This window comes from Stomoxys calcitrans, chromosome 2 (genome assembly GCF_963082655.1).
Source record: "Stomoxys calcitrans chromosome 2, idStoCalc2.1, whole genome shotgun sequence".
Classification (NCBI taxonomy): domain Eukaryota; kingdom Metazoa; phylum Arthropoda; class Insecta; order Diptera; family Muscidae; genus Stomoxys; species Stomoxys calcitrans.
In genome coordinates this window covers 89,585,922-89,598,316 of record NC_081553.1, presented here as the reverse complement: position 1 = coordinate 89,598,316, position 12,395 = coordinate 89,585,922, and the positions used below count along the sequence as shown (strand labels likewise).

Below are 12,395 nucleotides of genomic sequence, written 5' to 3'. Positions count from 1 at the left end.
AAATCCTCCATTTTTCCCATTTTCCACAATTTTCATTTAATTACAGTTTTAACGCAGGGTTTTCTCTTTTTTTTTGTAGATTTAAACTCTGTTTTTTAATTTATTTTATTTGTGAGGGTTATGAATTTTTCCGAAGGGGGGAAGTAAAATTTTAAAATTTACGCATATGAAATTTATTAATAGTTGGGATGGAAATACAAGAGATCGATAAACATACACATTTTTATAAAAAAACTAGCTGACCCGGGCCCGCTCCGCTGCGCCTTCTTTTACTTTATATGGAACAAAAGTTTAAAAAGGAGGTCCCTAGTCATAAAGCTTAAACTTGAATCGGACAGCACTAAGTGATAGAGGTGTTCACTTGAGTCGTGAGTAGTTGTGTTACCCGTGAATCATGCGTGAGTCACGTGATTCTTGAGTGAGATCCAAATCCGATCACGTAATTGTACGTGATCGTGATTGAAATAAAATTCTTCGTGATTGAAATCATGCTCAAGACTCACGAGAAAATCATGACTCGCGACACTCACGACTCAAGAGACATTCAAGACTCACGAGACACTCTCGACTCACCAAATACTCACGAGATATTCACGAATCACGTGATATTACGAATTTTGGACAGCACTAAAGGATAGAGGTGTGCACTTGAGTCGTGAGTTGTCGTGAGAGTGAGATCCAAATCCGATCACGTGATCGTGATTGAAGTAAAACTCTTCGTGCGTGAGCGTTAGTGATTAAAATCATGCTCAAGACTCACAAGAAAATCATGACTCACGAGATACTCACTCAAGACTCACGAGATACTCACGACTCATCAAATACTTACGAGATACTCGCGATTTACGAGATACTCACGAATCACGAGATACTCACAAATCACGAGATATCACGAATTTTACTTACGCACGACATTTTTAAGTCGACTCAAGCACGACATTTTTATGTTGACTCACGTGTACGCACTCTCGCGAGACAAAAATTTAACTCACGCACGACTCACGAGACACTCACTTTATTTTTTCGTGAGTAAGTTGTGAGTGTTGCGTGAGTAAAATTTTCGTCTCGTGAGAGTGCGTGCACCTGAGTCGACATAAAAATGTCGTGCTTGAGTCGACATAAAAAAGTCGTGCTTGAGTCGACATAAAAATGTCGTGGATAATCAGTGGATAATCACTTACGCTCACATCTCTACTAAGTGATATGTGAAAAGTTTGCCCCTGTTCTAAATTTGCAAACCTTGGTTTTGCTTGTTTAAGATTTCAGCATACATTCCGATTCCGGTGCGGAATTTCACCTACAATGTCTGATGTTGTTGCTTGAATAGGTTCGACGCCAATCTATGTCGTAGAAGTTTTGAAAAAGACGGCCTTAGACACATGGAACGCCATACCTTTAATTTTGGCAAAATTTATCAAATCTCAAATTTATTAAATTTAAACAAATCTCCTCGTAGAGGCTCTCTACAAGGAGATTTGTTTTACCATTTTTTCACGATAAAGCCTTGGTTGTGATTCCGCACCTTCTTGATATTGCGCCTACCCAACAAGTGGAAATATATTTGCAACAAGTATCCAAAGGATATGAATGAATTACGCTGTTATGAATCAAGCCTCAAGAAGTCTCCTGTATAAATACAGCTCAAGGTCTGCATATGCGGCCCTTGTTAAGGGTTTAACACTTTTTTCAAGATTTTTTCATTGATCAAATCCTCCAACATGAATTTATGGTGGGGCCCTTTCTGAAGTTTCACCACTTTTTCCAAGGTATGTTTATTGACCGAATACTCCACAACTTGGCGATTTTGCCAGATGATGATGATGATAACTGCACGACTCAATTGAGTTTTCTGCTGCTTTGACATGAGAGAATGAATGGTTCCTTATCTTAATCAGCTACCTTCTTTCTTCTCTGAGATGACTGTGGCATTCTCTAGGTAACCATAGTTGTTTGAGATGGCTTTGGGTTCTCCACCACATCCACCACTTTTGATTTGTCTCTGTCCCAAGGATCCTTCTTGGAGTTTTCCATGTGGCGGGCTTGACTTAGCCTTCCCAATCTATTCGAAACTGGTTACATCCTTTTCAACGATTTTGCGGTATTCTTCCCATTCTGTAATTCCGGACGACTTCAAGGACGCCTTGGTTTGCTTGCCCAAGAATTCCAGCATACCTTCCAGTGCAAACTTGCTTCTCCATTGTTTGATTTAGATGTTCCATGTAAGCTGGGTATACTCCTTTTCCTTATTGGCAATTCCTAGGCGGAACTTTGTGGTTATTGAGCCAATGGAGTTACATTTAAAGAGTTTCTTGAGAATATCAAACCATAAGATTGCAGCTAATTATAAAATTTGCTCAATCACTAAATCCTCCATCGCGAAGTGATGGTCTGAAGGGTCTTTACCAGATGCATTGTTGATGTTAATAACTGCAAAAGTAAGCTCTTCTCTATTGTGTCTCCTGCACTTTTTTATTTTGGCATAAATGGGTGGCGCTTTACGTATATCAGCGACTTCCTTTTTCTTTTTAAGATGGCTGTAGCATTCTCTTGGTAACTGTAGTCGTTCGAAAAGGTCCTGGGCTCGGTTTTCTTTCTTTGTGCCTCCCGGACTTTTCAGGTATAAAAGGTATGCTCTTTACATTTATCGGCGACTTCCTTTTTCTTTTTAAGATGGCTGTAGCATTCTCTTGATAACTGTAGTCGTTCGAAAAGGCCCTGAGCTCGAATTTCTTTCTTTGTACTCATTCCTATTGTGTATCCCCCCGAAGAATCCTTTTTGGGGTTTTAAATTTGGCGGGCTTAACTAGGCCTTCTCAAGCTACTTGAACACGGGTAGATATTTCTCAGCGATTTTGCAGTGTTGGTCTCATGCTGTCGTGTTCCGCTTGTTGAACTTTGCGCCTCCCCAAAGACGAGAGATATATTTATAGAGCTTCGGGAGAATTTCAAAGCATAAGTTCGTATCTTATGATCGGTATATGTTGTTCTTGTTACAAAATATTCGCATTGACTAAATCCTCGACCACAGAGTGATGACCTAGAGGGGTTTTACCAGGTGCCTTGTTGATGTTTTAAGTCAACTCTTCTCTATTGGGTCTCCTGGATTTTGGGTATAAAAGGGTGACTCTTTACATATATCAGCGACTTTCTTCTTCTTTTTAAGATGGCTGTGACATTCTCTTGGTATCCTTACTTGGCTTGAAAGCCTTTGGGTCAAATGCTCTTCCTTTGAATCCTTTCCGAATAAGCTCCCTTTGAAATATCCTTCTTCGGAACTGCTCTTTGGCAGGCTTTTCCCTCGTATCTCAAGATCTGCACATGTGGGCGTTCGTATCGAAAGATTCCGGAAAACCCCTTTCTTCAGTTTTTGTCTCCCTCCGATGTTAACAGGGTTTTGAGAGGTAATTTTTAAAGGGAGGACATCCTTTTGCGGTGTTTGTCTCCTCAGAGGACCAGATATATAAAGCGCCAGATATTTTAGGTGGAAAATTCTGGATTTGGTCGTGTTTTCTTCTTACATTTTTCGATTTAGTGTGCCTCCGTTGTTACGGGCTTAAGTTGGTCTTGCCATTGTACTTCAAAGCGGGGTTTTGGGGTTTCAACATTGTACATCTCTTCAGAATACGTGATATGTTAGAATCCACAATGGCGCCACATGACTCTGTGCCTTCTGAGGTGACGGGTTTGACTCGGTCTTACCTATGTTCTTGAAATCGGGAGAATCGTTTTCTTCTTAGGAAGTTCCGCATCATTCTTTTCCTTAGAAGACCTAATGCCCTCATCTGCTTCCACAGAAGTTATGAAAGTATCCCTTATCTCCTTGTAAACATCCGGAACTTTCTCCAAGCTCCTCAGCTACAATACTTTTGTTGTGCTATGATCAACTTTTGAGGTATTTTAGACAGTTTTGTAATGTTATAGCCCACCTTAGCATTAATAATTTTGCTAAAATTGAATTTGCTTGGATAACTTCTCAAAATTTAATTTTCATAGAAAATTTGTTTAAGATTTTGATTTAGGGTTATTGGCGCATTCTTAGTCGAACATTTCGGCATTTGATTTTCGTTACTTCGGCAATTTAATGAAGAATCGTTTCTAGATTAGATTTTTTTCTAAAAGTAATATCTGCTTTAATTGCTTTCAATCATTTCTCTTAAGCGTTTCTAACTTTTCCCACTTGTATACGCTCCCAAACAGCTAAGAATCTAAGAAACTTTGTTTTCTTGTTAAGGCAATATTGTTTAGATGAAGTTTGTTTGCTTTTTTGAGAGAGTTCCCAATTTTTGTAACTGAAAACCATTCAAACAACTTTTAGTGGTTAACCTTCAACCTTTTTTGTCTCAGAGTTTATTTTAATTTGTTATGAGTTGCAATTTTTGTTTTTAGGCTAATAAAGCAGACAATTTATGAGTTCAAATTAAAAATCTTTCTTTTCCCACCACCCCCCTCCCCCTTATATTGAAGGCCAATATGTGGTAAAGTTTAAGGCAAAACTTTTTACTTGAGCACATAAGAAGACTAATAAACATTGTCTTCATATACAAACGATATCGACTAGAACTTGGTATATCTTCTTCAGCAATTTTTTAATTTATCTTTTGGTTATCTTTAAACCCACTCTACTCTACCAATTCTTAAAAGTCTGAATTGGGCCAATCATTTTTTCTTCTACGGCAGTTTTAAATTCTGGTTTTACCTTACGGCTGTTATTGCTGCATCAACACATCTGTGTGTTGTTTGAACGTGATTTTCGAATTTTCATCGAAAATTCTTTTCTTTTTTTTATCAGAGTAGAAAAAAGTATAAATATTTCATTAATCGTGCGTACAACGAAAAAGATGCAGAAGAAGGTATAGAAGACATTTTTGTGTGCGTGAATGTGGTTTATATGCGTTTCAGTTTCTTGTTGTTTGGGTTTTTTTTGCTTTTTGCGAATTGCTTATTTCACGGATGGTTTAACGTCAAATACCGGTAGTGGGTAATAACAAGCAATCTGGGAACAGTGGGTACAAATGCACAAAAATAAAAAAAAAGCTTTGAGGACAAAATTTAATACCTGTCGCAGAAGCTTAAAGAATGAAGTGAAATTTTCATAATTCAATCTAAAATAGACTATGAAAAAAAGAACAAAATTGAGATTTGAACTAAAGCACTTAATTTAACGATTTCCAACTTTCCTTATTTTAATAAAAAAATTCTTTAGGTAAAAGATTTTTTACTTAATATTAAGAAATTTTTTCTTCATAGGTAGTTTAAAAAGTCATTTAATTTTGGGATCCTTTATTTTTACTGTAAAAATTCCACAATTGCACTACAAGTTTTTGTCTTACTTTTAAAGATTTGAATCAAAAATAAAGGACTTAACTTAAAGATGCCCAAATGTCCTGCTTTTTAAGACAAATTGTCCTTGCGTGAAAGATTTTTTTTATTATTTTTGAGAAAAATTTTCCTAAACGGTAGTTTACAACATGCAAATTGGAGTCTTTTAACGAAGGTAAAAATATCCCTGGATGTTAGAAAATTGACCTAGGTCTGCACTGTACCACTCATAAACTTATATGGATAATTAAAGACTTTTTCCTTGGTTGAAGGCCTATGAAAATGATTGCTAGCCTTAAATTTAAGTAGCTATATTCTAAGGGACACAACCAATTATTGAACTTAGTATCTTAACTTTTAAAACTTAAACATTTAAAGACGCTCCTTTTTATACGGCGTTTCCTCGTTTTTAACTAAAGTATAACATTGCCCTTATTCCAAAGTAAATTTTCTTTACTTCAACGATATTTTTAACTTAATTTAAAGAATCTTGCAAATAATAACAATAAGTCGCAAAGTAAAGGCCATGTTAGCTTCATCAGAGCGTGTGTAGCTGTCTCGCTCCGGTGGAGATTTATCTGAATAACCGCAATCATTGGTCCCTCAGTAAATGGGTTTCTTTGGGGTGGGTGACATCGTCTGCTTCTTGTTTTAAGGCTGCATTGAGTTTCCTGATGTTCTGTTTCTCTTCTATCTTTCGTCTTTGCCTATCATGGCCTTCCAAATTTTGAGAGTGTCGGTGATGGTTCTTTCGTCGAGTCGCATTCCTTAGACTGCATTGAGTTGCCCGTCCCTGCACTGCATGAAGTTCCAATATTAGGATCTTTGTCTATCCTGGTCTTCCAAATCTTGAGTAATTGGCTTCTCGGGAGTGGGTGATGGTCACATCGTTTGCTCCCTGTTGAGTTTCCCGCCACTGCACTGCCTAGTTTTTCAATATTAGGATCTTTGCATATCGTAGTCTTCCGAATCCTGAAAGAGTCGGTGATGGTTCCACCTCGGGTCCCCTTTTGTTAGGCTGTATTGAGTTTCACGCCCCAACACTGCCTGATATTTTAATATTAGAATCTTTGCTGTTTATACTCTTCTCAATATCTAGAACGTCGGTGGTGGTCTAGTCGTTGGCTCCCTTTTAGTTAGGCTGTATTAAGTTTCACGTCTCTGCACTGCCTGATGGTTCAATGTTAAGATCTTTGCCTATCCTAGTCTTACAAATTTTGAGTAAATGTGCTTTGGGAGTGGGTGATGGCCTCATCGTGTGCTTCCTGTTGTTTAGGCTGCATTGTATTGCCTGTCACTGCATTGCCTGATGTTTCAATATTAGGATCTTTGCTTATGCTGGTCTTCAGCTTATGCTAAAAGAGTCGTTGATGGTTTCATCGTCGGGTCCATTTTCGTTAGGCTGTATTGAGTTTCCCGTCTCTGCATGGCCTGTTGTTTTAATATAAGGATCTTTGCTTATCCTAGTATGCCCAATATTAAGAGAGTCGGTGGTGGTCTCGTCGTTTGCCCCCTGTTCGACGTCTCAATATGACGATCCTTGCCTATCCTTCCAATTTGCCAATCTAGAAAAAGACAGCCTTGCCCCCGTAGAACGCCATGCCTTTAGTCTTAGCCAAACTTGTCACGGAGACATGATCAATGTCCAACACAAGGAGGGTTCCTTCCCCCTCCCTGTGGAAGACCTTCCATTTCTCCGGGACCAAACCTTGCTTTTGCTTGCCTAGGAATCCTAGCATGTTCCGCAGCGAATTTGCTGCCCCATCCCTTGATGAAGACCTTCACCTTTGTGAGCTGGGGGATGTCCATCTTTCTCATCAGGTCGAGCTTTGCGCCCCAGGCAGTATGGATACTTTCGATGAGCTTTATGACGGAATAATACATTCTACTGACACAAAGCGCAGCTTAAAGATGTCCCCTCTATACTCACAGCTTATCATTTGTATGGGTGGACGCTCTTCAGAGTTCCACACATATTCGAAAATCCGTTCGTTAACCAGATCCTCTACTTGGGACCGATGAGCTGGTGGAATCCTAACGTATGCACAGCCGATATCGATGACTGCTTAAATCAACTCATCTCTTTTGTGCTACCTGGGAACTCTGGCGTGCGAGGGCGGTTCCTTACCTTTTTCACCGACCATCTTCTCCTTCCGTGATGTGTGTGACGACCTTTTGAAAGTCACAGTCCTCCATGAAGAATCAGGGGGCTTGCGCGCTTCCTTCGTTCGTGTTTCGATTTTGTCTCTCTCTCTCTCTGCAGGACACTTTCGGTTTTCTCAGAGTAGTTGAAAGCGGGGAGCTCATTTTTCCCAATTGCGCTGCAAGTGCATACACCTCAGCCTCCTTCGTTGTGCCCCGAATTGCTTTTTTGGGTTTCTTGTAAGCTTAGCAAAGCCCCCGCTCACTACTGCCGTCATCTCACTGTCATCGTCTCTCGATTCGGCTGCGATGACTGTTTCATTGACACTGTCGCTGTCTGAATCTGGGGACGAATTGCACATCCCTCTGGTTTTCTGTCTCTTACTAATTTTTAAGTCTGAGGAATGATTGTGCTTTTGAAGCATTACTCTCGACTACAAGTGCCAAGGCACCCACAACTATAGGAGGGGACAACAACATACTACGGTCCGATGCCACCACCGCAGATGTTGGTTCTTTTCTTCTATTTCTAAATCTGATCCGATTTGGATGAAGTTCTGAACACATATTGGGACGTCAAAAAAGCATTTCACAGCTTAAAAAGAGCATATCGGAAGCAAGGTATATGTGAGACTTATATCTAAATCTGGACCGATTTTTTTTCAAAATCAATAGCGTTCATCCTTGGACCAAAAAAGTGACTTTTGCAAAATTTTCTGACAATCGGACAACAAATGCGAGCTTGATTACAAGAATGCATGGACATGGCTAAATCAAATCAGGAAGTGATCCTAAGTCCATCGGTATACTTATCAATGGTCTAGCTCTTCTCCTTCTTAGTGTTGCAAACAAATGCTCAATGTTATAAAACCTTCTACCACAGTGGTGATGTGGGGTATGGTTAGCTTAGGTAAGAGTGGCAGTCCTTTACAGACTCACTTAGACAATTTAAAGTCCATTGTGATACCACAGTAGCGATAGACCTTTCTGGCGGGAATCAAACCCACGACTCCTGGACTGATAATCCAAGCACGCTACCAACTCGGCTACTGTGGGGTATACAAATGCCTAAATTCCCTTCTCCAAACACTGTGCAGTTATGTTCGTTGAACATTACCGTTTACCATTTTCCTTTCTTGCTTCTTCTTCTTCTTCTTCAGATGATTACTTACTTTGCCGCTGTAGTGGTTGATGTTGGCTCCAGTAGCATGCTGGTGAAGGTTAAACGGTTTCTCGTATCATTTGCTGGGAATCAGATGGTATGCTTTTCATTTCACTCCCACACTTAGTTTTTTCTACCATGAGCCATGCACAATGTTGCTGCCAACAACCATCGGTTGCAGATTATCTAACACCTCGAAACACCCAAACCACCCACTGAACTAAAGCGAAAACCAAACCAAACAAAAGCTACGTAACTCTTGTCACAATTTTATGTTTTCTAATCTTTGGAAAGAAAAGGTTTATTAATCTTTGTTTCCTATGACTTTCCTAGTGCTGTTGTCGTTGTTGGAGTTGCTCTTACCGCTACGTCTACGAAAAATGTTTTGAAAAATATTTGAAAGTCACGCGTCTATGCATCAATTGTGGTTGGTTAGCGAAATGGTTTTTGGCATAACCAACATGATGATCCCATGAAGAACAGATGTTACATTTAGCAGGCCTTCTTGTGAAATTGTGGCTAATATTAGCTGTAGTGGAGGGGGAGGGGGAGGGGGGGGGGGGGGGTAATAGGGAAATAAGCATGGCGCTACAATGTTGAGATAGACTTTTATAATAGTCGTAAGTATTTTAGTGGGGCTGTAATGTTCGACAAGTTATTCTGTGGATTTGAACGAAAATTGAAGAATCAGTGAATTTTTAAGGGACCGTCCACCAGAACAAAATACCATATAGCATTATTAGAATGACATTTGTAGTACCTTCACATAAATGCAGAGGACTAAAAGTTGAAATATTTTTTTTTTATCGAAGGCTTTTGGTAATAATTTCGAGTAAAAGAAGAAAGACTTCAAAATAGAGGTGGGATTTTTTTAATTTTAAGTCGCTATATACTAACGAACATCAACTTTCCCTTCAAATTTCTATCGCTGACTCTTATATTACTTCATATGGCTTCCAATTAACCTCCTTACTTTTAAAATGTAAATATTTAAGGAGAATGTTGTCTTTTTCCAAAGTTTTTTTCAACTTTAGGAAGGTTATGACTATTATACTTAGTTTGATGATATTTTGACCTTAATTTTAAGATTTTTGTCTTTTAAATAAGTCGCAATGTTAAGGATTTCTTATACTACTATTTAAGACAAAAATTACTTAATGCCAAGTATAAATTCTTTCTATAATGGAAATGTTGCCTTAAAATGTTTGAAGTTGGGCAAGTTAAGGTAGTTCTTATAGCAATGAAAATTTGTTCCAAATAATTAAATATAAATATTCATTATTAAGAATAATTATTATATATAAAAACACTGCTCGTTTTGCTGATATCCCATCCAACACACTCTTTCATATGAAACACAAATCATGTTGATTAGAAAAATGGCATTATCATGCTGTTTGTTATGGGGTTTTTGTGTAGTAGTGTAGTGCAGTGATAACTTGGTTGTAAGTTTTAGCTGAGAAGCCAACAAAAATTATAGTATCACACTTATATATTACTAACAGGAAGTTTGTAGTTTCGTTGCAAACATTTTTATCGTCTAAATAAAAAAAAAAAAAACAAAACAATTTCAAACTTTGAAATATTTTCATATCATGTTAATACTCTTCCATCATACCAATGGTCTGACTAACTAAATACACCAACCTTTGAAAGTAATACTACTAAGAGATTACTATGTTCAGCGGTAAACAACCTTAAATTACCAAAATGAACAAAACATTTTGAAATATTTTACCACACTGCAAAAACTTTTGTCTATCTTCAAATGTTGTGTGGCAGAGATGATGATGTTTTAGACAAGGGAAAATGGATTTGTTATGGAATTTTGAATAAATTTACATTTTTCCTTTAAATCGCAATTTTAAAGCTTGAGAAACTTTTGGCAAGTTATGAGTATTACGCTTAGTTGAATGTGTACAGCAATTAAGGAATTTCTTATTCGCAGACAATACAATAGATTCTAGCATGAGGAAATTGTGTTAAAGCCAACAAAATGGCCAGTGATGGTTAGTGGAAATCAAAATAAAAAAAAATGTTTACACCGTGTATACTCTATATCTCCTGCAGAAAGGAACAAATTCAGTGTTCCACGGACTAACGCATATACCACTTCCTTGGGCTAGGTTAGGTTTTAGTGACAGTCTGCCAGCAGGCTCACTTAGAAATTTAGTCCATTGCGATACCACAAGAACAGAAAAAGAAAGATTCCTTATAGCTCTTAACATAGAACCATCCAGATTGCTTTGAAAAGTCCAACAACTTGCGAATGTTCACCTCCGCTATTTTAGAAAAGTCCTCATGGAAATGAGAATTTACAGTTGAACTCCTTCTACTTGTCAATGTAGGACAGATACGCAGCAGAAGTAATATAAAGGGTGATTTTTTTACCTATAAACTTTCTGTCAACACTGGTTTAAACAGCTCACGCGTGTTTTTTCATGTTTTGTTTCACTGTCAAACGTCTTCAGTTTGATCTATAATTTAACCATGAATCGTCTAAAAAACGAACAACGCCTGCAAATTATTGAATTTTATTCATTTTTCAAATTTTTTGCCTGTTAGGGTGAAGATCATTAAATGTTAAAATTTTTGTTTGTTTCTCTTTCGAGACGAGCTCAATGATCGGAGATGCAAATGTGAAAGGAAAGTCAAAGATAGCAACACACACCAACCACTAAAGGGCGGGTTTCGTCTTTGGTTAGAAGACTTTTCAACCATATTAGGTGTGATGGCTGCAAGGGCCGTGCGTTGGTATGTTGCATTTGAATCGTATTAATAGAGAAAACGATGCAATTACTACAATAACCACGCTCGACAGCCATGTCTATTAGCTGTACTTTTTCCCAATGCATGTATTTTTACATATAAGTCACATATTGCTATGGTTGGAGAATTTGTCCTCTTTGGGGGAGGGGAAGCCCTCACACATTTGGTTATCAGATTCGTATTCTACTCTCAAATACCATTTATTTGAGCCCCATATTACCATGGTCAGTAAAAAAGTCCTATTTGGAGGGTATTTTGGGGAAGTAGTGGACTCTTAGAAACTTGGTCCTGAAAGTTGGTATCAATTTCGTGCTCTACTCCCCAATACCTTTAATTTGAGCCCCATATTGCCATGGTCGGTAAATATGTCCGAATTAGAGGTAGGGCGGCCCTTAACCACTTGACTCCATATTTGAATATCAGATTTGTTTCCCACTCTTTAATATCTTTCATTTGAATCCCATATTGTCGTGATTGGTCTATAAATATATTTGGTAGTTTTTGAGGGTGGGGCGGCCCCCTAGTACCCCACTATGTGCAAAATTCCACCAAAATCAGACAAAAATTCCTGCTTCTAGTGGCTCAAGACATCAAATCGGGGGATTGGTTTATATGGGAGCTATATCCAAATCTGAACCGATATTGCCCATTTGCAAGGACCCAACGACCTACATACATCAATATTAAGTATCTGTGGAAAATTTCAAGCGGTTAGCATTACCCGTTCGACCGCTATCGTGATTTCCACAGACGGACAGACGGACGAGGCCAAATCGACCCAGGACGTCGAGACGATCAAGAATATATATACTTTATGTGGTCCTAGATCAATATTTCGCAGTGTTACAAACGGAATGTTTAGATTAGTATACCCCCATCCTATGGTGGTGGGTGTAAAAATAGAGTATGCTTTTCCTTATTTGTCAAAAAATCGTCTTTATTGCGAGGCGCAGTCTAACCACCGGATGGATAAGTTAGTTGCTTATACTGCAATCTGCTCTAC

The 12,395-nt window shown here is 38.3% G+C and overlaps 1 protein-coding gene across 3 annotated transcripts in view; it reads left to right on the top strand.

Annotated features, from left to right (window-relative positions):
* Positions 1–12,395, top strand: part of LOC106080825 (uncharacterized) — a 116,713-nt gene that overhangs the window by 15,522 nt on the left and 88,796 nt on the right. The gene's annotated exons all lie outside the window — the stretch shown is intronic.